General features: G+C 42.7%; 1 protein-coding gene across 1 annotated transcript in view; it reads left to right on the top strand.

Annotated features, from left to right (window-relative positions):
• Nucleotides 1-24,471, top strand: part of LOC126199600 (uncharacterized) — a 1,222,178-nt gene that overhangs the window by 1,004,102 nt on the left and 193,605 nt on the right. The gene's annotated exons all lie outside the window — the stretch shown is intronic.

Below are 24,471 nucleotides of genomic sequence, written 5' to 3'. Positions count from 1 at the left end.
ATGTTAGAGAACCGTTTTTGTCGAGTCGATGACGGAAGCGGATAGCATTTACGTAATTGTCAGGTCGAAATAACAACAGCTCTGCGTAGAACTGTGCGGTTATTTATGTAACAAAACCAGTTTTACCCTAAATTATTTATGCAGTTAACTATTACAAGATACAGTGGGAATATACGAGGGCTGTTCGTTTATTAAGGTCCGGTCGGTCGCGAAATGGAAACCATAGTGAAAATCTGACGAAGCTTTCCATATACGTGTTGGACAGTCTCTCTAGTGTGCTCGTCGATTCAGTCACGTCGCTCTTTACAGTTTTGAGGGCACAGTAAGCACGTAAAGATGCCTAGAAAACAGTGTCTCCTGCCAAGTATGAGTGCCTGCTGCAAAGCTTTCGCTTTTTCGCCTAATTTCATGCAGCCCACATAACGTAAGACATGCATTTCCTTCTTCGTGACAATTCTCGGCCGCACAGCGTAGGGACAATGAAGGCGCATCTGCAGTGTTTTCAGTGGGAAATGTTTGCTCTCCACCATACAGCCCGGACTTGGGTCTCCCTGATTTCATCTCTGCTCACATGAACCGCTGGCTATGAAGACAACATTTTGGCACAGACAACGAGTTGCACACCATCGAATAGAAGTGGTGGAAAGCACAGCCAACTGACTTCCATGACTAGAGTATGGGGAAGATGATACAACGCTACAACGGATGTCTAAGTCGGAGCGGCGACTTTCTACAGAAGTTGTTAGAAGGTGTAGCTAACTGCTGCAAATAAAAACATTTTTGAATTTCACTGTCGTTTCCATTTCGCGGGCGACCGGATCTTAATAAACGAACAACCTTTGTATATATCGAAAACAAAAACACATGGCACCCCGTAACAGATAGTATGACACTGTAAATTGCACTAAGCGTTGAAACCAGAGACCGGAAAATAAGCAGGAAATTTTGAAGGCCAATCATTTCACAGAAGAGCTTGTTAGTTTCATTTGTTTTGTGGTTGAAGTATTCCATTTTTTAAATTACTTATTAACAGTTTCGCCTGTTGTTTATATAAAAAAATTGTTCAAATGGCTCTGAGCACTATGGGACTTAACTTCTGAAGTCATCAGTCCCTTAGAACTTAGAACTACTTACACCTAACTAACCTAAGGGCATCACACACATCCATGCCCGAGGCAGGATTCTAACCTGCGACCGTAGCGGTCGCGCGGTTCCAGACTGTAGCGCCTGGAACCGCTCGGCCACTCCGGCCGACTTTATATAAAAACTCAAACAGGTTTCATCACCTTTTGTGCCATCGGCAGTGGTTGTTCTGTATCCAGTTCTGTAAAATATAAATCCGTTGTGAGCAAAAATTATTCTAACGAAATTAGGCTTAAAAACAGTTTTCTTTTCGTTGTCATTATTAATTTTTCTACGGTAATGGATAACGTAGGACCCTATGAGCACTGCAGTCGTATGTTATTATGAGACTGCTTCGCGAGGTAATAAATCGCTTTATCTCTAAACGTAATTTTCTTGTGCGAAAATATTTAGCGACTATATTTTTCTATTACTTATGGTTAATTTCTAAATATCCTTCCTGATCTCGTTTGTTGTTAAACTGCACACACCATACAGATTTTGCAGTACTTCACTCTCAAATAACAGTTATCGCTAACGCACTGCTTCCTGGACTCGAGTAGGCGGACCGGCCCCAGATTGAATCCGCCCATGTGGGTTTAAGGTGGTTTTCCACATCCCACTAGGTGAATACCGGGCTGGTCCCCACGTCCCGCCTCAGTTCCACGACTCGCAGACATTTGAAACACATTCGCACTATTTCATGATTTACACTAGACATAGACAGCTTGGGTACACTAATTCCATCCCGGGAGGTATGGGATAGTGGCATAAAGGGCATCTGGCCATCCCTTAAAATTAACCATGCCACATCCGTACCCTGCGACCCTGCGCACGTTGCAGGACAAGGCAGTAGCGAAAGAAAGAACTCTCAAATAACAGTTCATCACGTTACGAAAGACATTGTTACTGTTGTTGTTCGGTGTCCAGTCTCATCTGAACTTGAGGTTGGTGAGGTAACACGTCTTCATATCCGAATTTCCTACATTCTTCATATTTAGCAGTATGTAAAGTATTTAAATGTGCTTGTTACCAGATAATGTTGTGTTTCTGTGCCTCCTAAACTGTGATATCAAGCGCAACAATGATGTAGATCTGGATCTTCACTACGCCTTAAGAAACCGTGATCACGGGCCAATTATGAAATTAATAATGTCAACAGCCTAAGGAATATAGATAGCTTCTCGGGTTGCTTCAGTTACATTTTTAGACATTTAATATTGGTAACTAATATATTTAACAATGTAAAAGTTGTTTTTATTTCCTCATGTTTTGTGTAATTGATTGTGATTGGATTTGATACACTACTTGTCAGTAGTGGAATAATGTTGATTCTAAACAAGGACCTGGCAACGTACATGTGCACGGCAACTCAGGTTCTACCATCTACCACAAATCCATTGGGCTTCATTTTGCAAACTTATCCCATACTAGTAAAATCGGTACTGTGATTCTACATTTACTGAGTTTGGCCCAGAACTGGTGAACAGTAAAGCTTTGACTCAAAAGGATTAACTACACTTTATAGTTCGGACATAACTGTAATATCTGATATTATTGTGATTCATTTATGTTTGTCATCGTTTTTCTTTCTTTCTTTGACAGGTTTTTGCATTTTCATTGTTTTTTATATTATTTACAATATTTCATGAACCTGAAAAAAATCATACGTTTGTAAACATACTACTGATATCATGTTAAGTAAGATGCGTTGACTGAATCCATTTAAAAAGTGAAAGCCACAATTACTTTTTTAAACGGTATGATTGATTTCATTTTAGTGGAGTGTAATGCTAGTGTCATGAGAGGGCAGACAGTACGAACTCGCGATTGCTATGGACATAGCCGTGGCGAAGCTGGTGGCAAGGATTGTCGGCAGTGGTCAGTCAGCTGCATCAAGTGAGACCAGCGACACCTTCTGGAAGCCAACCCCAATGCCGTGCTAGAAGCGTCGCCTGGGGTGGATTGGAGTGGTGGCTGAGGTGTCGGCAGGCCGGGCCTGTAGGAATCGGTGTCGCTGCATGGAGATAAAGGAGCGAGTTCTGGACGGAGCCATGCACAAGGGCACCAAGAAGCTGGTGTGCTGCGGTACCGTCAGCCGGGGGTCACCATGGTCTGTGTGGGGTGTGGCTGCTGTGTGGACGCAATAGACTCGTGGAGCCGTTAATGTCTTTTCTCAGCTGGACAAACTGCGATCCCAGTGGAGGTGGAGTGAGAAGCTTCTCCGTGTCAAGAGGAACACTACCTGAGTGTTGTTGTAGCTGACAGTTGCACGCTGCTGGTTTTATAATTGATACATGTACTGTGTGGTACACGATCAGTGCAGTTGGTGCGTTTGCTTACTACAAAATCTCTGTATGGAACTCCATGGTTTTAGTATGACAGGTTGTGCTTGTTTATTGCTGGCCCTCTGGAGTGCAGGTGTGTGCGCTGTGGGTGAGAGCGGGGCAATTTGTTAACTGCACTCTGTGAGCATAATTGTATTAATTGTAAAGCTGTAACGTTTGTTGTTAAACCAAACTGTGAGTTTCATTCAGTAGTTAATACATTTCTGCGGAGAAATAGTGTTGTTACCTCTTCGACAATAATCGATAGTTTGCATCTTTGTACCTGGTCCAGTCACATAAACGTGACCACCGCCTGTATTTGACGTCAGTGTGCACAGACGGTAGTTGGCAGCACTTTAGTGGGTAATATATAAAAAATGTCAACAGCGCAGTCGCTGTCAAAATGTGGAAACAGAGCCATTTATCTGACGTCCAGGACGCATGATGATTGGCTTTTGGGCCAACGGTGGAAGCATTTCCAAAATGGCGAAGTTTGTAAACTGTTTGCGTGCCACTGGGGTTAAAATATACTGTGCATGGCCAAATGGCGCTATCAAAAATCGTCGCCGGGCAAGCGGAGTGCACCATGGGCCATAGCTAATAGGGATGAACGATGACTATGGACATGTGTAAGGGCCACGAGACATGCAACTTCTGAGCAACTGACCACTCAGATGAACCAAGAGACTACCAACAGAGTCTCATCAATGACTGTTCAGCGAACATTGCTGTGTATGAGTCCCCACAGCAGGCACCTCTTTCATGCATCCATTCTGACTGCTGTTCATAGGATTTTGCACACCATTACTGCAACCGTATGTTCAATGACTGGGGACAGATCAAATTTTCAGATGTATCACGTTTTATGCTCCATTGGAGAGATCGCCGTTGGCGTGTGCGGCCATGCAACAATCGCTGGAAAATCTCACGCAGGAGAAGGGAGCGTTATGGTCTGAAGAATTTTTTCGTGGCATTCCCTTGGTGATCTCGTCATTTCCGAAGGCACAATGCGTCAACACAAGTATGCTTCTATCCTTGGTCACCATGTCCACAGATACACAAAGTTTCTTTTCTCCTCAGTACGATGGCATCTACCAGCGGGACAATGCAACATGTCATGCAGCTCGCAATGTACATACGTGGTTTGAAGAGCACCAGTACCATTCTATCCTGGCCACCGGCCATAGATCCTCAAACGATAAACCTAGCACAGGTGACCATGGAGTCAGCATGGCTCCACAGCCCTGTCGGTACCTTCCAGAATCTCACTGACACTCTTCCTGCACTTCGTCCAGGAGACCCCCGATGCAAAAAATGGTTATTGTGGCTTTTGGCAGGTGGCATTAATGTGACTGGACAGTGTATAAGAATTTGTTAAGATACATGCGTAGTTAGTTTGGTAGAGAGTAGCTTGTTACGGTACCTATATGGTGTGGTAGTGGTGGTATTGCAATTGTGTGTTATGATCCCGCATACATCTAAATGTTCTTTCGCCATATGATGTTTTTCTGCTGAGGTTGTCTCAGATACTGGGCGGTTATAATTAAAGTGCAGCTACTCACAGACATCCAGAGTGGGCTGTAATACTCGTGTGGCAGCAATAGGTAGATACGCTAATGCATTAACACGAAACCAATTTACGCTTGGAATATTATTTGTCCCGTTTGTGGCCACCAGGTGTAAATATGACGCTGTACACTGGTTGTGTAGCGGTATGACATCCACGCGATCGTTTGAGTGAGTGCAGTGGCTACGGAGGAGAGAGAGCCCTTGCGCTGTTAGTGAAACTGTTTTATCTGAACGGCAACAATTACAGTACTGCACTGAGAGAGTTTCGCGGACTGAAAGATCTGAGGAGAGGCCAGATGTCATTAAATGGTTTAAAGAAAACAATAATGAAATTCGAAAACACGGGTGAGTTTGGTGCAGCACTCAGAAGAGGATGGCATCTTATCATGGTGCAAGTTATTGACGAGGTTGCTGTTGCTATAACTGACAACGCAGTACTTGCCCCAGGTAGTGCTAGTCCCCATGCAGCGTCATGAGAATTTTCCATCCTATGGTCAACAATATGTAAAATTTTGCGGTCTATTTTACGCTGGTACCCGTAGAAGATCCACACGCTGCAGAAACTGAAACCTCATGATATGCAGCAACGTTCTGAATTTGCTCTTCAATTTTTAGCATGGATGGAAGTTGATGACATGAGGCCGGGTAATATTCTATGGAGTGTCGATACATTTTACACTACAGGGTGCTGCGAATACACATAACTGCTGAATTTGGGGTACTGTTAAACCGTGAGTTATGCACGAAGTTCTATTGCACTCGCCGTATGTGACTGTGTGGTGTGGATTCGCAAGCACCTTTATCCTCGGCCCGTCCTTCTTTGAAGAGAATGCACTCAGAGGACCTGTCGGGTGTACTGTGACATCTACTCGTTATCGATACCTCCTTGTACTGGATGACTCGTAGTCTGGAAGAGCACAACTGCGTGGAAACCACCAATTTTATGAAAGATGTGGCAACATCTTACGTCGTTCGCCCAGTGAAAGATCTGCTTAATGCGACCTTCCACGAACTTGTTACCTCCAGAGACTTTCCAGATGCATGGCCTGCAAGATAACCTCATTTGAATATATGTGACTCTTGTCTCCGGGGATACCCAAAAGAAAAGTTTACCACACATCTACATCTACATCTATACTCCGCAAGCCAACTGACGGTGTGTGGCGGAGCGTACCTTGAGTACCTCTATCGGTTCTCCCTTGTATTCGAGTCTCGTATTGTTCGTGGAAAGAAAGATTGTCGGTATGCCTCTAATCTCTCTGATTTTATCCTCATGGTCTCTTCAAGAGATATACGTAGGAGGGAGCAATATATTAGAGGCATACCGACAATCTTTCTTTCCACGAACAATACGAGACCGCTTGACTCCTCGCTGAAGGTATATTCTCGAAACTTCAACAAAAGCCAGTACCGAGCTACTGAGCGTCTCTGTTGCAGTCTTCCACTCCGTAACGCTTTCGCGATTACTAAATGATCCTGTAACGAAGTGCGCTGCTCTCCGTTGGATCTTCTCTATCTCTTCTATCAACCCTATCTGGTACGAATCCCACACCGGTGAGTAGTTCAAAATGGCTCTGAGCACTATGGGACTCAACTGCTGTGGTCATCAGTCCCCTAGAACTTAGAACTACTTAAACCTAACTAACCTAAGGACATCACACACAGCCATGCCCGAGGCAGGATTCGAACCTGCGACCGTAGCAGTCGCACGGTTCCGGGCTGCGCGCCTAGAACCGCGAGACCACCGCGGCCGGCCCAGAGGTGAGTAGTATTCAAGCAGTTGGCGAACAAGTGTACTGTAACCTACTTCCTTTGTTTCCTGACTGCATTTCCTTAGGACTCTTCCAATGAATCTCAGTCTGGCTTCTGCTTTACCGACGATTAATTTTATGTGGTCATTCCATTTTAAATCACTCCTAATGCATACTCCCAGTTAATTTATGGAATTAACTTCTTCCAGCTGCTGACCTGCTATATTGTAGCTAAATGATAAAGAATCTTTCCTTCTATGTATTCGCAGCATATTACACTTGTCTGCATTGAGATTCAATTGCCATTCCCAGCACCATGCGTCAATTCGTTGCAGATCCTCCTGCATTTCAGTACGATTTTCCATTCTTACAACCTCTCGATATACCACAGCATCATCCGCAAAAAGCCTCAGTGAACTTCCGATGTTATCCATAAGGTCATTTATGTATATTGTGAGTAGCAAAGGTCCTACGACACTTCCCTGCGGCACACCTGAAATCACTCTTACTTCGGAAGACTCCTCTCCATTGAGAATGACATGCTGCGTTCTGTTATCTAGGAACTCTTCAATGCAATCACACAATTTGTCTGATAGTCCATATGCCCTTACTTTGTTCATTAAACGGCTGTGGGGAACTATATCGAACGCCTTGCGGAAGTTAAGAAACACGGCATCCACCTGGGAACCCGTGTCTATGGCCCTCTGAGTCTCGTGGACGAATAGCGCGAGTTGGGTTTCACACGATCGTCTTTTTCTAAACCCATGCTGATTCATACAGAGTAGATTTATAGTCTCCAGAAAAGTCATTATACTCGAACATAATATGTGTTCCAAAATTTTACAACTGATCGACGTTAGAGATATAGGTCTATAGTTCTGCACATCTGTTCGACGTCCCTTCTTGAAAACGGGGATGACCTGTGCCCTTTTCCAATCTTTTGGAACCCTACGCTCTTCTAGTGATCTACGGTACACCGCTGCAAGAAAGGGGGAAAGTTCCTTCGTGTACTCTGTGTAAAATCGAACTGGTATCCCATCGTTTCCAGCGGCCTTTCCTCATTTGAGCGATTTTAATTGTTTTTCTATCCCTCTGTCATCTATTTCGATATCTACCATTTTTTCATCTGTCCGACAATCTAGAAAAGGAACTATAGTGCAGTCTTCCTTTGTGAAGCAGCTTTGACATCAAACCAAAATTTCTTAGGATTTTCTGCCAAGTCAGCACATAGAACTTTACTTTCGAATTCGTTGAACGCCTCTCACATAGCCCTCCTCACACTTCATTTCGCTTCGTGTAATTTTTGTTTGTCTGCAGGGCTTTGGCTATGTTTATGTTTGCTGTGAAGGTCTGTTTGCTTCCGTAGCAGTTTTCTAACTCGGTTGTTGTACCACGGTGGCTCTTTTCCATCTCTTACGATCTTGCTTGGCACATAATCATCTAACGCATATTGTACGATGGTTTTGAACTTTGTCCACTGATCCTCAACACTATCTGTACTTGAGATAAATCTTTTGTGTTGAGGCATCAAATACTCTAAAATCTCCGATCTGTACCTGATCTGAAAGCCAGTATACGGGAACTCGTTGCTCAGATTCCATCGGAACTGCTGCGAGCGACTCTCGTTTTACGGATGCAGCGTTTCGTCGACTTCTACGGTGCTCATTTTGCACTAATTGTGTAAGCCTTGGTTAATAATAAAATTAACATTATGCCTTTCTCACTTGTTTCGTCTTTTTTGCCCACACCCCGTTCCTAATGCATTATATAGGGAAACATTTCTGTACGTCTTTCTTTCATTCACAGTGCCATAATTGCTCCTGGTGGCCAAAATTGGAGCTAAATTTTTTACAGCGTGTGTCAGTTCCACATTAACTGATTGGTATATCTACCAAGTTTCGCTGGACCTCTGTGACTGCAAATATATCCGCCTGGTATTATGGCTCATTACGACTGAGGGCAAGACATTGTAGATTCATCATCTTGCTGCTCAGCTGTGTATAGAAGGGAAAGGTTGGATTTTAATTTTTTAATTTAATGGAAGACATTATGTTACAGTGATTGTGTGGCGTCCTGTTTCGGCTACAGAAATATTTTCTTCTGATAAATGTGTATTTCTATTCAGTTGGTTCAAATAAAATAAATGTTACATTAAGCCCCACGTCTGCACAACACCCGGCCAAAAACCCACTGCACCTACGTCCCTCGCCAGAAACTAAAGCCCTGTTATAAAAGAAGTTCGGAGGGGCCGAGCGGTTCTAGGCGCTACAGTCTGGAACCGCGCGACCACTATGGTCGCAGGTTCGAATCCTGCCTCGGGCATGGATGTGTGTGATGTCCTTAGGTTAGTTAGGTTTAAGTAGTTCTAAGTTCTAGGGGACTGATGACCTCAGAAGTTAAGTCCCATAGTGCTCAGAGCCATTTGAGCCATAAAAGAAGTTGCGCCTCCTTTTAATGAGTAGCTCACTTGTTAATTTTACACTTCGCAATGTTTGCATCAACGTCACTGAGTTATATCCAGGCTTTACCTTTCAGCATCACTATGATTCCTTTGTAGACCCTGCAGCGGCTGATAAATCCAGACTGCCTGTCACTGGGAGCAGCCGGACGGCAGGTGAGAGACGGTGCTCAAAGAGCGGCTTTAAAGACAGTTTAGAAGTGTAGGCAACACTCGAAAGCCGTTTGTGGGGGGGTTTCAAGTCTCCGCATCCTGGATACTTTTCTCTGTCGGAAAACTACACAGAAAATTCTCCTAATCCTCCGCACAGTGGACGTACCTGAGAAGATCTGTAAACAGCGACATTTCTCTGCGGTGGGCAGAGTCAGCTCGAAAGACAGTAGAATCTGGAGTTTGTCTGGCTACATTGGTGCTGCTGTTTGATGTCCTTTTTCTATTTTTGAAATAAAACCAACATGTGTCAATAATACCAACAAAACTGGATGAAAAGCAATTCCGCACAGCAACAGACTGTACATCAGGTCCGGCCAAGGCGGGTGTGCGGACTGCGTGTGGACCGATACTCGACTTCTCTCGGCTTTCCTTGGTCCTTCTCGGAAGTACTCGGTGCAGCCCGATATTTCAGTTAGTATTCCGGTGTGGCATTTTTCGATTTGCACAACGCTCTTCAGTCCGGCAGAATCGTGGCGTCACAGCTATTTGTACTTCGCTGTTTGTTCGTGGTGTGAAGCACGTTCACAGGTCTAGTGGCTGTTTGCATAAAAAGAGGCAGTCTAGCGATCTATCACTACACGCCTTTAAAAATTACTGGGCGAATTCTCGATATATACCTTATGCGGAGACAGTCCAATTATATATCGTCAGAAGTCTTTAAAAATAAATGAGAATGACAGAAGGGCGAAATGAGAATTGTCGATCTCTGTCATTCAGTCACATAATCAGTGGGTTTTGCAAATTTTCTATGAAACGACTTACAATACCATGCAGAAAGAATTTAAACGCATAGTTGACAATGAGAGAGCAAAAAATTACAACCATCGTTACACCGCATTCATTGCCCCATACACCAAGAAGTACTTTTTGCGAAATTTGCAGGCATTAAGCACGCGAATTGATAGTGACCGGGCCAAATATCTCACGAAATAAGCATCAAACGAAAAAACTACAAACAACGAAAGTCGTCTAGCTTGAAGGGGGAAACCAGATGACGCTATGGTTGCCCCGCTAGATGGCGCTGCCATAGGTCAAACGGATATCAGCTGCGTTTTTTTTAAATAGGTACCACCATTTTTATTACATATTCGTATAGTACGTAAATAAATATGAATGTTTTAGTCGGACCACTTTTTTCGCTTTGTGATAGATGGCGCTGTAATAGGCACAAACGTATAAGTACGTGGTATCACGTAACATTCCGCCAGTGCGGACGGTATTTGCTTCGTGATACATTACCCGAATTAAAATGGACCGTTTACCAATTGCGGAAAGGTCGATATCGTGTTGATGTATGGCTAGTGTGATCAAAATGCCCAACGGGCGTGTGCTATGTATGCTGCTCGGTAACCTGGACGACATCATCCAAGTGTCCGGACCGTTCGCCGGATAGTTACGTTATTTAAGGAAACGGGAAGTGTTCAGCCACATGTGAAACGTCAACCACGACCTGCAACAAATGATGATACCCAAGTAGGTCTAATCCGCACATCAGTAGCAGACAAACTGCGAGAGAATCGGGAATCTCAAAAACGTCGGTGTTGAGAATGCTACATCAACATCGGTTGCACCCGTACCATATTTCTATGAACCAGGAATTGCATGACGACGACTTTGAACGTCGCGTACAGTTCTACCACTGGGCACAAGAGAAACTACGGGGCGATGACACATTTTTTCCACGCGTTCTATTTAGCGACAAATCGTCATTCACCAAAAGCGGTAACGTAAACCGGCATAATATGCACTATTTGGCAACGGAAAATCCACGATGGCTGCGACAAGTGGAACATCAGCGACCTTAGCGGGTTAATGTATGATGCGGCATTATGGGAGGAAGGATAATTGGCCCCCATTTTATCGATGGCAATCTAAATGGTGCAATGTATGCTGATTTCCTACGTAATGCTCTACCCATGTTACTACAAGATGTTTCACTGCATGACAGAATGGCGGTGTACATCCAACATGATGGATGTCCGGCACATACCTCGCGTGCAGTTGAAGCGGTACTGAATAGCATATTTCATGACAGGTGGATTGGTCGTCGAAGCACCATACCATGGCCCGCACGCTCACCTGATCTGACGCCCCGGATTTCTTTCTGTGGGGAAGTTGAAGGATATTTGCTATCGTGATCCACCGACAACGCCTGACAACATGCATCAGCGCATTGTCAATGCATGTGCGAACATTACGGAAGGCGAACTACTCGCTGTTGAGAGGAATATCCTTACATGTATTGCCAAATGCATTGAGGTTGACGGACATCATTTTGAGCATTTATTGCATTAACGTGGTATTTACAGGTAATCACGCTGTAACAGCATGCGTTCTCAGAAATGGTAAGTTCACAAAGGTACATGTATCACATTGGAACAACCGAAATAAAATGTTCAAACGTACCTACGTTCTGTATTTTAATTTAAAAAACCTACCTGTTACCAAATGTTCGTCTAAAATTGTGAGCTATATGTTTGTGACTATTACAGACCCATCTATCACAAAGCGGAAAAAGTGGACCCACTAAAACATTCATATTTCTTTACCTACTACACGAATATATAATAAAAAATGGGGGTTCCTATTTTTTTTAAAAAAAACGCAGTTGATATCCGTTTTACCTATGGCAGCGCCATCTAGCGGGCCAACCATAGCGCCATCTGGTTTCCCCTTTCAAGCTAGACAAGTTTCGTTGTTTGTAGTTTTTTCGTTTGAGGCTTATTTCGTGAGAAATTTTGTCCGGTCACGATCAATGGACCACCCTGTATATATACTGCAAAGCGCGAGTGTTGAGTCAAGAAGCATGCATAGAACTATTTTTCGTTTTAAAAGGACTGCAAGAAGAAAAATGAAAACAGCCGGAATGGATTGCAGAACTTTAATTTTAAATGGGCTTGACTGCACACTGCCCACACTAAGAGCAAAGTGAGGAACAACTAATTTCCGACTTGGTGAGGATGCATTTAAAAAGAAAATCTCGTTGTGGAAGCGATAAATTTTGACGAAAAACAACATCAATTTCCCTTACTAGTGATAAAGAAAACGCTAGGTTTGTGGCCTTGAAATAATTACAAGGATAGCTTTCTAAACGTTTAAAGGACACTGTCAATCTTATATCTGTTTTCAAGCCGTTTTCGAGACCGTTTGCCGTTTCAGTATGAAAGGGCCCCTGCACACGTTCTGCTGTAACTGATTGATCTGCCATGTAATTCCCATTTTAAAGGCAAATGCTTTTACGTTAAAATGATTCAGAACGTCTGCACTGTTTTCCTAAGGTAGAATTTCCACGTCTCCATAATGAGGTTACAAAAGTGCTAGGGTATTGCGAACAATACATATGTCTGAAAGATCTTTTCTCGATTATGAAACTAAACAAATCTCGACTAAGTGGCAACCTGAGCGCGAAAATTTGTGAAGTTGTCCATGTCTGTCTCTGTGCCGGTAGTTTGTACCAAAACAATGCGTGTGAGTTCTTAAGGGACCAAACTGCAGAGGTCATCTGTTCCTAGACTTACACACAGCTTAAACTAACTTAAACTAACCTGTGCTAAGAACAAAACACACACTCTTGCCCGAGGGAGGACTCGAACCTCCGGCGGGCGGGACCGTGCTGTCACAGACATTGCGCCTCCAACCGCGCGACCACTCCGCGCGGCAGTTTGTACTAGACAAAATTTTTATCTTCAGCGTGCTAAAATTTTTAAAATAATTCTGAACATTTGTTTGTTTGTAAGCTACGTTGCCATTTAAATATGGTGCATTTTCAGCTTCCCCCCTCCTCACACTCAGACAGAATGCTGTGGCAGTGGCGGAAGTGTGCAGATAGGCTGAGCGCTACGGTACTCATACCAGGACATGGCTCACGAGCAGAATTCTTGTCCGCTCATGATGTGCATAGTAACTTCAGACATTCTCGCAGAAGAAGGGATAGTATTGGCTGTTATCTGGATGTTTTGTGTGATGCCCTTAGGTTAGTTAGGTTTAAGTAGTTCTAAGTTTAGGGGACTGATGACCTCAGATGTTAAGTCCCAGAGTGCTTAGAGCCATTTGAACAATTTTTTTAAGTTTTGTCATGCATCCTGTGCAGGGTATTGAACATTTTTGAAAGGTAAATGTAAGATTTGATCATTAACGTAATTATAAATATCATCCCAATGTTGTAAGTGCATACATGTCAAACGTATACCTTTATAAAGTAGGATGTTTCTCTCGGAAATAAAAAAACTTGGTCCTATATGTTCGTTAAAATTTACCTTACGTTTCTGGCTTCTCAGTGAGTGAGGTGGCACGGTGGTTTGCGCACTGGACTCACATGCAGGTGGACGACGTTTCAAATCCACCTCTGACCATCCAGATTTGACTTTCAGTGATTTTTCCCAAATTGCTCCAGGAAAATGCCTGGATGGTTCCTTTGAAAGTGCTGAACCAGTTTCCTTACTCGTCCTTGAAACGTTACGAACCTTCACTCCATCTCTAATGACCTCAATGTCTACGGGACATTAAACCGTTGTCTTTCTTCCTACCTTCCTTCTAGCTTCTTTTGTGGAGACGATATAGTATCGTGACCTCGAACGAACCTTTTTGAAATACCGTGTATTTTGCTTTCTCTGTATAAGTATTTTCATACGAAGATTATTCAAAAAGTAAGGAATGATCGCTCGCCAAATGAAAACCGCAATGAAAATAAAAATTGTTTTATTTGCAACAGTTAGCTACATCTTCCAGCTACTTCTATACGTAGTCGCCGCTCCGACGTAGACGTCTGTCGTAGCGCTGTCCCAATTTTCCAATGCCCTCGTCATAGAAGGCTACCTCGTGTGCTTTCGGAAATATTCTACCCTGAACTGCAGCTCGTTGTCTGTACCAAAATTTTGTCTTCATTGCCAGAGGTTATGTGAGCAGAGATAAAAATCAGAGAGAAGCGAAGTACGGTCTAAAGAGTGGATGATCAAACATTTTCCATCGAAATGGCTGCAGGAGAGTCTTCATTGCCCATGGAGTATGCTACTGAGAACTGTAAGGAAGAAGAAAATGGATGAATGAATGTTACGTCATCTGGATTTGCATGAAATCGAGTGAAATCTCTCGACAGACAGCCATACTTGACAGGAGATACTATATTGTAGGCATCTTTACGCGCTCATTGTGAGCTGAGAACTCAGAAGAGCAACGTGACGCCATCTACGGGCGTACTAGAAACACCGCCCAACACATCTGTGGAAAGCATTTTCACTGTGGTTTCCATCTCGTTAACGATCGTTCTTACTTTCTCCATAGCCCTCGTATTTGTACCAGGCTATTCGCAGGTATGATTAATAAAACAACATAAAAATCGCTACAAATTGCACTAAGCAAATAGCACTGGAGTTCGACATACTCTCTGCGATTGAACATACGTGGCTGCAGAAAGGAGGCAGTGTAGCGTAATGTATCAACTACAAAACTTCAGATTCTAGTTCAGAGTGTCTTTTTGTAAGCATTAACCCTATACAACAGCTCTATATAGTGGTGGGATGGCTAGGGCCTGAGCTGCAGAAGCCGCCTTGCTTTGATCGCTATGTCCGCTCCTTAACTATCGCGCCTTAGGCAGCCCGCTATACATTTGCGAATAGCGCAGCCCCTGCGCCGCGGGAAATCCCAGTGCAGTTTGTATGCATCACAGCTGGCGTCGACGCTGCACACTCAACTGCAAGCATTGGCACACTTACACATTAAAGCAGGGTAGTCAAACATTTTTACCTACCACCCACTTTTGTATCTCTGTTATCAGCAAAATTTCCGGCTCACACGTACCCAGTAATGGTTCTTTATGAAGATGGGAAGAAATTGTTCTTTGTAAAATTTATAGAGCGCAGTTTCAGAAAATTAAAGCATATAATGACAATAATAATAATAATCACACACTAAATACTTTGTCAAAATTTCAGAAAAGTCCAATGGAATTTTTTTTTAAAGGGCTACCTCCCAACACGAAAGCTGGGACGCCAGCTAGTGGGCATTAGGAACCTGGTTGGCTATCACTGCGCTAAAGGGACCCTCACATGCTCAATATTTATTACGCAGAACAGAGCGCTGCATAATAATGTTGACGGTGTGGGATCGGTATTGATGGCATGCGCGATGTGTTGAAGAAGACTGCAGAGCTTTAAAAATGTAGACGCTCGCTCAGTATATTAAGCAATATATTGCACCGTGTAATGGTGATATTGTGCTACACGGGGCAGTTCTTACCGAGACCGAGACAAATGGCTCCGAACGTATTTGCGCAAAAAGTTGAAGAAAGTGAATGGGAAAAGATCAGGAAGTGGACTGGAAGATGTATATGAAAGTACCAAGCAGGACCTCGGCAGCTGAAATTTCTGATAGGTCAGGAAGCGCCAGATGCCTCGTTGTCCATAATACCAGAGGAAAGTGGTGTCATGACATTAACTAAAAATAATTATTTTACTATTAATAGCTCTCAGAACTAACAAATACGGTCAGGCCAGCTGTCCAGTAAGCATTCATGTTTACTTTTATTGCAACAGTTGTCATAGCACAGACATAAAATCATTCCATTCAGTAAACAGTAAATAATTGTTTTATTTCGTTTGCAATAGCTGTTAGAGTAGAGAAATAAACAGCACACGTACTCAAAAAATTACACCGTTCACTTGTTTAATTTGTAATTAGTTGTTGTTCTGGTTTACCAATCTGTGCTGCTGCGAATCTGCCCCTGGTCCATTGAAATAGACACTGCAAGATTTTCAAGCGTGTATCACCAGTCTGCATAATTTCTGCTAGTGTTCTGCAATTCAGTTGTAAAATTTCTTTGATGAAGATGTTGAATGATGATGATGATGACGTTTGGTTTGACGGGCGCTCAACAGCGCGATTATCAGCGTCCGTACAAATTCCCAACCTTTTCTCAGTCAAATCTCACCACTTTCATGAATGATGATGAAATGATGAGGACAACGCAAACACCCTGTCATCTCGAGGCATGTGAAAACCCCTGAGCCTGCCGGGAATCGAACCCGGGACCCCCTGCTCGGGAAGCGAGAACGCGCCCGTGAGACAAAACTTTCTTGAGACTGAGAAGCGTATGTCCACGAATCAGCATGGTTTTAGAAAGCTTCGCTCGTGCGTAACTCAGGTTGCCCTTTCTCACATGCTATGGATGAAGGGCAACAGGCAGATTCCATATTTCTAGGTTTGCAGAAAGCATTTGACACGGTGCCCCATTGCAGGCTGTTAACGAAGGTACGAGCATATGGAATAAGTTCACAGCTATGTGAGTGGCTCGAAGACTACTGAAATAATAGAACCCAGTACGTTGTCCTCGAAGGCGAGTGGAGTGTTCATCCGAAACTAGGATTGTCAGGAGTACCCCAGGGAAGTGTGATAGGACCGCTGTTGTTCTTTACATACATAATTGATTTGGCTGACAGGGTGGGCAGCAATCCGCAGTTGTTTGCTGATGATGCCGTGGTACACGCTAAGGTGTCGAAGTTGAGTGACTGTAAGAAGATACAAGACGACTTAGACAAAATTTCCAGTTGGTGTGATGGATGGCAGCAAGCCCTAAATGTGGAAAAATGTAAGTTAATGCGGATGAGTAGGAATATCAAACCTTTAATATTCGGATACAGTGTTACTAGTGTTCTGCTTGACACAGTCAAGTCGTTTAAATATCTGGGCGTAACTTTGCAAAGCAGCATGAGATGGAACGAGCATGGGAGAACTGTGGTGGGGAAGGCGAATGATTGACTTCGGTTTATTGGGAGAATTTTAGGAAACAGTGGGTCATCTCTACAGTAGACCGCATACAGGACGCTGGTGCGACCTATTCTTAAGTACTGCTCGAGTGTTTGGGATCCGTACCAGGTCGGATCGAAGGAAGAAGTCGCAGCAATTCAGAAGCGGGTCGCTAGATTTGTTACGATAGGTCCGAACAACACGTAAGTATTACGAAGATGCTTCAGGAACTCAAACGGAATCCCTGGAGGAAAGGCGGCGTTCTTTTCGAGAAATACTACTAAGAAAATTTAGAGAAGCGAAATGCGAAGCTGGCTGCCAAACGATTCTACTGCCGCCAGCATATGAGGTGAGACAATAAAGTAATGAGACTGATGTGAAAAAAAAAATGTTGCTTACCGTTTTAGTCAACTTTAGAGTTGTCTTCTTCAAAGGAGTTCCCTTCTGATTGCACACACTTTTTCCAGCGCTTCTACCATTGATGATAACATTTCTGGAACTCATCTTCTGTAATGTCCTCCAAGACCCTCGTCACAGCTTTTTGGACCTCTTGTGTTGTTTGAAAATGATGTCTCTTGACCGCCGTTTTGACTCTTGGAAACAGAAAAAAGTCGCACGGAGCGATATCTGGTGAATGATGTGGCTGTGGTAGTACTGAAATTTGTTTTGAGGTTAAAAATTTCTGTACAGACAGAGCAGTATGGGATGGCGCATTACCGTTATGCAGAATCCAACTATCAGCAATGTTGGCACGGACTCAAAGAACTCTTTTACGAAGTCTTTCTAAAATTTCTTTGTAATAATATTGGTTAACTGTTTGTTCAGGAGGCACCCACTATTTGTGAACGATTCCCTTGGAATCAAAGAATCACACAAGCATGCATTTCACTTTTGACTTCGACATGCGAGTTTTTTTTTTTTTTCACTAAACATTTTATGCCAACGATAAACCTGAGCTCTTGACTTAACCTCCTCTCGAAAAGCCTTCTGAAACTTACCGTAAGTTGTCGTCGCGTTTTCATCCAATTTAACGCAAAAAGAAATGGCATACCGTTGCGCAATATTAAGTGGTTTCATTTCCGTGACGAGAGACACAAACACATATTAACTTATTACAGCACAACTCACGATTGAGCAGTTGCATCGATGTGCCACTTGGACTAGAAGCAGCTTATAGACCAAGGTCAAAGATATTGTGACTACGCAAGCCTGCAGGGTTGCCACATCTTGCAAAGAAAATCAGTCTCATTACTTTATTGTCGCACATCGTACATTGTGAGTAAGATCAACGAAGATAAGATACAGAAATTAGGGCTCATACGGAAGCACACAGAAAGTCGTTTTTTCCTCGTTCTATTTACGAGTGGAACAGGAAATGAAATGACAAGTAGTAGAATAGGGAACCCTCCGCCACGCGCCATACAGTGGCTTCCGGAGTATCTATGTAGATGTAAATGTAATACATGCGAGTTCCACATCCTCTAGGCCGACATGTCCGCTATGAAGGCAGAGTACTAACTGATACTTCCACAACAGAAATATTGCGCAAAACAGTTGCGCAGTTCTTGGCCTCGCTTTTCTGTGCATTATTTGACAGAATACTATTGGCGCGCTAATACGAAAAGCGTTTCTGAAGAAGACAAATTTATTAACATCGAGTATAGATTTAAGTGTCAGGAAGCCGTTTCTGAAAGTCTTTGTATGGGGTGTAGCAATGTATGGAAGTGAAACATGGACGATAAATAGTTTGGACAAGAAGAGAATAGAAGCTTTCGAAATGTAGTGCTACAGAAGAATACTGAAGATTAGATGGGTAGATCACATAACTAATGAGGAGGTATTGAACAGAATTGGGGAGAAGAGGAGTTTGTGGCACAACTTGACAAGAAGAAGGGACCGGTTGGTAGAACATGTTCTGAGGCATCAAGGGATCACAAATTTAGCATTGGAGGGCAGTGTGGAGGGTAAAAATCGTAGAGGGAGACCAAGAGATGAATACACTAAGCAGATTCAGAAGGACGTAGGTTGCAGTAAGTACTGGGAGATGAAGAAGCTTGCACAGGGTAGAGTAGCATGGAGAGCTGCATCAAACCAGTCTCAGGACTGAAGACCACAACAACAACAACAACAATACTGAACTTGTAACAACAGCTTAACGATGAGACGGCCAATGTGTGCCGCTGAAATTTGGCTACTCGTGTTGTGCATGCACGCAAACCACATTCCTCTTAGTGTGCCCCTCACCCCATTGACTACGGACTTCTAGTGGGGCGTAGACAGTACCTACGCGAAAGCTGCAATCATGAACCGACGCTTACCAGGGTCACCTATTAAATTTCTACAAAGAACTACTTGAAACGCGTACGTTTCATATGTATTCATTGCCAGCGATGGCGAGGCATGACAGAATCTCTGACCAGAGAGTTATTTATCGTTGCTAGTCTGCGCTTGACCGCGCGAGTGTTCAGTTGCGAGTGGCACTCTGTCGGCAGTAGTAGTCTGGTGCAGTTGCGAGTTGCATTCTGTCGGTAGTAGTCGTAGCGAGTGGACGGTTGTACTGAGCGGGCGTCGGCATGCGTCGGCGGCGTGCTCTCCTTGCACCTCTGGTCACGATTCGGGACGAGGTATATTGTTATCGAAGGTAATGAAGCAGCATTGCGCTCAGCTAATAACATATGATAATTGTAATTAATTTGTTCAAGAATTGCCCAAATAATAATTTTCTTATAAAGTAACTGTTTTAAAGAAAAAGATTCATTTCAAGTTAAACAATATTTCCCATGCATTCCTTCCAAGAATCAAAATTAAATATGGGCCAGCATTGCACGGAGCTGTGCCATAAAATAAGAGCAGATATAGATGCAGTTTACTGAGGTAAGAATTTTGCTTTTTGTGTTCAGGTTTTAATTATTTCACAGGGCCGAAGGTCAGCGCAGCTGCCCTTATAAAATTTATCAGGTTTAATTATTTGTGTTGAGATGTTACATTCAGTTGATGGTTTATTATTTAATTAACATTATTGTGGGTTTAATGAGCAATCTTCATTCTTTAACTTTCGTGTGGAGTTTACATTTTGGGCAATTATTATTCTTTAAGTTTACAAGGGGGTTACGCTTGGCTCATTTTTATTATGCAGTTTTGTGGGAAGACAACATTTCACTTAACATTGACTTTCATATTCTTGCTGGGAGGTTACAATTTCACTATTATTGACTACAAAAATTTTGTGGGGAGGTTACATACTAGATGGCTCTCACGAATCATTAAATTTGAGAAGATGATATTTTTTTACAGTAAAAGTATAGGAATAATTGCTAAATTGTTAGTTTGTAACTCTATTACACGAAAAGCTTTTTTTCATTTGTTATCTGGCTGTCTGTCCGCTCCTCCGTTTGTTAAGACACATTTCACAGAAACAGGTGGACATAGCAATTTGAAATTTCCTTCGGTAGTGAGTTAGTTTTATCAAAACGCATCTGTTATGAAATCTCACCAAACTAAAATCGTAATTGCTGCGGAAGCGAAAATTGAATTATCTCATGCTGTTGTTGTCATACTACAAAATATATTTTTTAATTGAGTTGTTGATTACTGCGTTTGACAGGCTTTTAAGCCAAGGATTACTGCCTTCCGCTCGTCATCGGCTTGCCTACCGCGTGATTTACGAGATAATGCCGCTGCAAATTGAATTTCAAAACCGTACTGCAAAAGGGCAGAGGTGGCGTACTGCTTTAGGAGCTGGCTGAACATGTTGTTGACACCAGTGTGATTAGAAGCGTAGCTCCACAATTTGTGTGTCTTACTCCTATCGCGGAATAATGCCGAATTCTAAAACAAGGACTAAAGAGAGAGACAGAAACTAAAGACAAAGTCGGACGAACAAATGCGCAGTATTCTGCGCGAATGCACCACATAAATTAAGGGAAGGATGCACGAACGCATAAAAGAATGTCATGATAAAATTATGACTAACAAGGAACTGAAAAACATTTCTGTCGCTTCAGTTAATGTATGACAACGTCACGAATAAAGCACTCAGTGCAAATCTTGATAAGTGAAGACTGTAGGGGCATAGATGAAAAGAGCAATGAATTAACAAAGGCACCTAGGCAAACCATGGAAGATATTACAGGTATGAATAGGATAGATGAAAAGAAAATCTCTAATTGAAGTAGACAATTTATTTAATAACTGAGGGCAAGAGATCCAAGATGACGACAATAGATACATGACAGGACATGTCAAACTGAACAAAACTATGTGGAGATTTCTTGGAAATAACATGAGAACTTTACAAATTTAGTAAGAGAAACGTTTGGAAAACAGAAAACCTTTATTGAATAGACGCTATGTTTCATCAGTTAAGTTACATACTAACTCTTCAATTTTTTTTAATTAAACACTGACCTACAGAATTTTCCCTGACAAGACAACTCAAACTTAACCTATTCATTTATTACCCACAATATACAAGTCCAGCGCAATCTGACTGCTATACATTGACACCACGACTTCCAATAATTAACATAAAGGATGACCCTGAATTGCAAGAAATCCTAACAATAATACAAATCCAAAAAATATGAAATTAAAGAAATATGAAACTACCTCCAACTCTGTTAATTGCCTAAACTCATTTCAGTCACGAATTCCGACAGTAGAAACCCCTTTCTTTTTCACAAGCCGCTTACCTCACAGTAAATCTTCATAACATCAGGGTAAATCAAACGAAAACCTTAAATTTGTAATAACAAATTGAAGTTTCACGCCGTTATCCTGTAAGTTGGTAAGCTTGCTACAAACAGCATGCAGAATGGCCTTTAGGTGGCAGCATAGTGCAGATGCACACATAACGCCGCAGTATCAGCATAAAGATGGCCGCCCCACTTGCGACTTGCACCAGGGAACAACAGCGTTCTGTTATTTGGTTTTTGCATAGTGAATGTGTGAAACCTATTGAAATTAATCGACGAATGAAGGTTCAGTACGGTGATGCATGTTTGTCACAGCAGCAAGTCTACGAATGGAGTAGGAATTTCGCAAATGGTGTGATTAGATTAGATTAGATTAGATTACGTTCCATAGATCCGTGCTGAGGAGATCCTCGTGGATGTGGAACATGTCAAATTATAACTTCAGTGGAAGATGCTCCTCGTCCAGGTCAGGCACAACGAGTTGTGACTCCACAGAACATTGCAGCAGTTGAAGCCATAGTGAAGGAAAAACCACCGAGTGACACTGAATGTCATGGGTCAGCACACCACAATGTGCATGATGTGCTCCAGTTTCACGAAGTGTCTGCAAGATGGTTGCCACGGCAGCTGACTCCTGAAATGAGAGAACGGCGTGTTGATGCTTGTGAAGAACTTCTTCGGCGCTTTGAACGAGAAGGTGATGGCTTCCTTGCAAGAATCGTTACTGGGGACGAAACCCGGGTTCACTTCCACCAACCGGAAACGAAGAGAGCGAGCAAGGAATGGCGCCATTCCTCATCACCAGAACCAAAGAAGTTTCGAACAGAACTATCAGCAGGGAAGGTTATGCTGACTCTCTTTTGGGGCGAAAAAGGCGTCCTTTTGGAGCATTACATGCCTAGAGGGACCACTGTCACCTGTGCATCATACACAGATCTCCTAAAAAATCATCTGCGGCCTGCAATCAAATCAAAGCGACGTGGATTGCTGTCAGCAGGCGTCCTTTTGCAACATGACAATGCAAGGCCCCACAATGCCCGTATAACGGTTGCAACAATCACAGACCTGCATTTTGAGTGTCTTCCTCATCCACCATACTCACCAGACCTTGCCCCAAGTGATTTCCATATGTTTGGACCACTCAAAGATGCAAAGGGAGGGAAGAAGTTCCGTTCTGATGAAGAGGTACGCCACGCGTTGCATGAGTGGTTGCGCGGACTACCAAAAGAATTTTTATCTAAAGGAATTTATGCACTTTGTAAGCGCTGGAGGACTTGCATTGAGCGTGGGGGAGAACTTCTTCCCTCCCTTTGCATCTTTGAGTGGTCCAAACATATGGAAATCACTTGGGGCAAGGTCTGGTGAGTATGGTGGATGAGGAAGACACTCAAAATGCAGGTCTGTGATTGTTGCAACCGTTGTACGGTCATTGTGGGGCCTTGCATTGTCATGTTGCAAAAGGACGCCAGCTGACAGCAATCCACGTCGCTTTGATTTGATTGCAGGCCGCAGATGATTTTTTAGGAGATCTGTGTATGATGCACAGGTGACAGTGGTCCCTGTAGGCATGTTGAAAAGTGATACAGCTCTATACCACTTCTGCACAATAAATAATATTTAAAAAAATATTTAAGGGTTTCATTTGACTCACCCTCGTACTACAGCAGTTACAGCAAGTAGCAACAACAGCCAGCTATATAAAAAGATTCCAAGTGCTATAGACTCTAACTACTACGAGGCATATGGTTAGCAAAAGGAAGATTTTGTTGAAGAGCAAACAATGTATTTTAGAAAATTTTACCTTATTCATGTGACATCCAGTTCCAAAAATTGTATAGTTGTCAATAATTCTTCTGCCCAAACATTATCAACGACCGTGTCCTATCAACACAGAATCTCCACTAAGAACATCATGTCCATACACTTCCCTATCCACTCGCTGCTAGTCCGTCCAACCACACAATGTCTTGTCGAGGGCGCAGAGAGCTATCAGCGATATTAACACATTCTATAGCGCTGCCAACATACAAACAGGCTACTTACAAAAATAAGTGAAACACACTTTGTGAATAACCGACAGTAATTTCATTTCGTAAGTAATGCCAGATGAAATATATTAAACTATTTGTTGTATGAAGAAAGGGAACGCGCCATCGGATGACAGTGTTTTGATAAAAATGATTGAAGCTGGAGAAAGAGTGAGATAAACCATCTGGCAGTTTTATAAATGGATGATGAATTAATTAATTTCCATATAACTGCAAGAATGTTCAAGCTCAAAGCAAAGTAAATATGTTCACTAAAATTATCACAAACTGCATAAAAGAAGATTGGGGCTCGATCTGGCGAATGCGTATGTAGGATTTGGAAGTGAATATAGCACATTGACTATTTGCAAGGTGTGACCGAGACTGTAGAATGAGAGTACTGAGAATGAATTTTAGTCTTCGTTACGTGTAGCTTACAAAATTTGAAAGATTTTTATCAAAATGATGTGAACGAGTTAGATTATAGGCCTGTCACACGTAATTTGTTTGTGAATATGGCTACACGTTGGCCACTTACAAGTTACTAAATGCCAAAATAGCTCAAAATTT

This window comes from Schistocerca nitens, chromosome 8 (genome assembly GCF_023898315.1).
Source record: "Schistocerca nitens isolate TAMUIC-IGC-003100 chromosome 8, iqSchNite1.1, whole genome shotgun sequence".
Taxonomy (NCBI): domain Eukaryota; kingdom Metazoa; phylum Arthropoda; class Insecta; order Orthoptera; family Acrididae; genus Schistocerca; species Schistocerca nitens.
The sequence above is the reverse complement of the archived record's forward strand: the minus strand, read 5'-3'. Positions and strand labels throughout refer to the sequence as shown.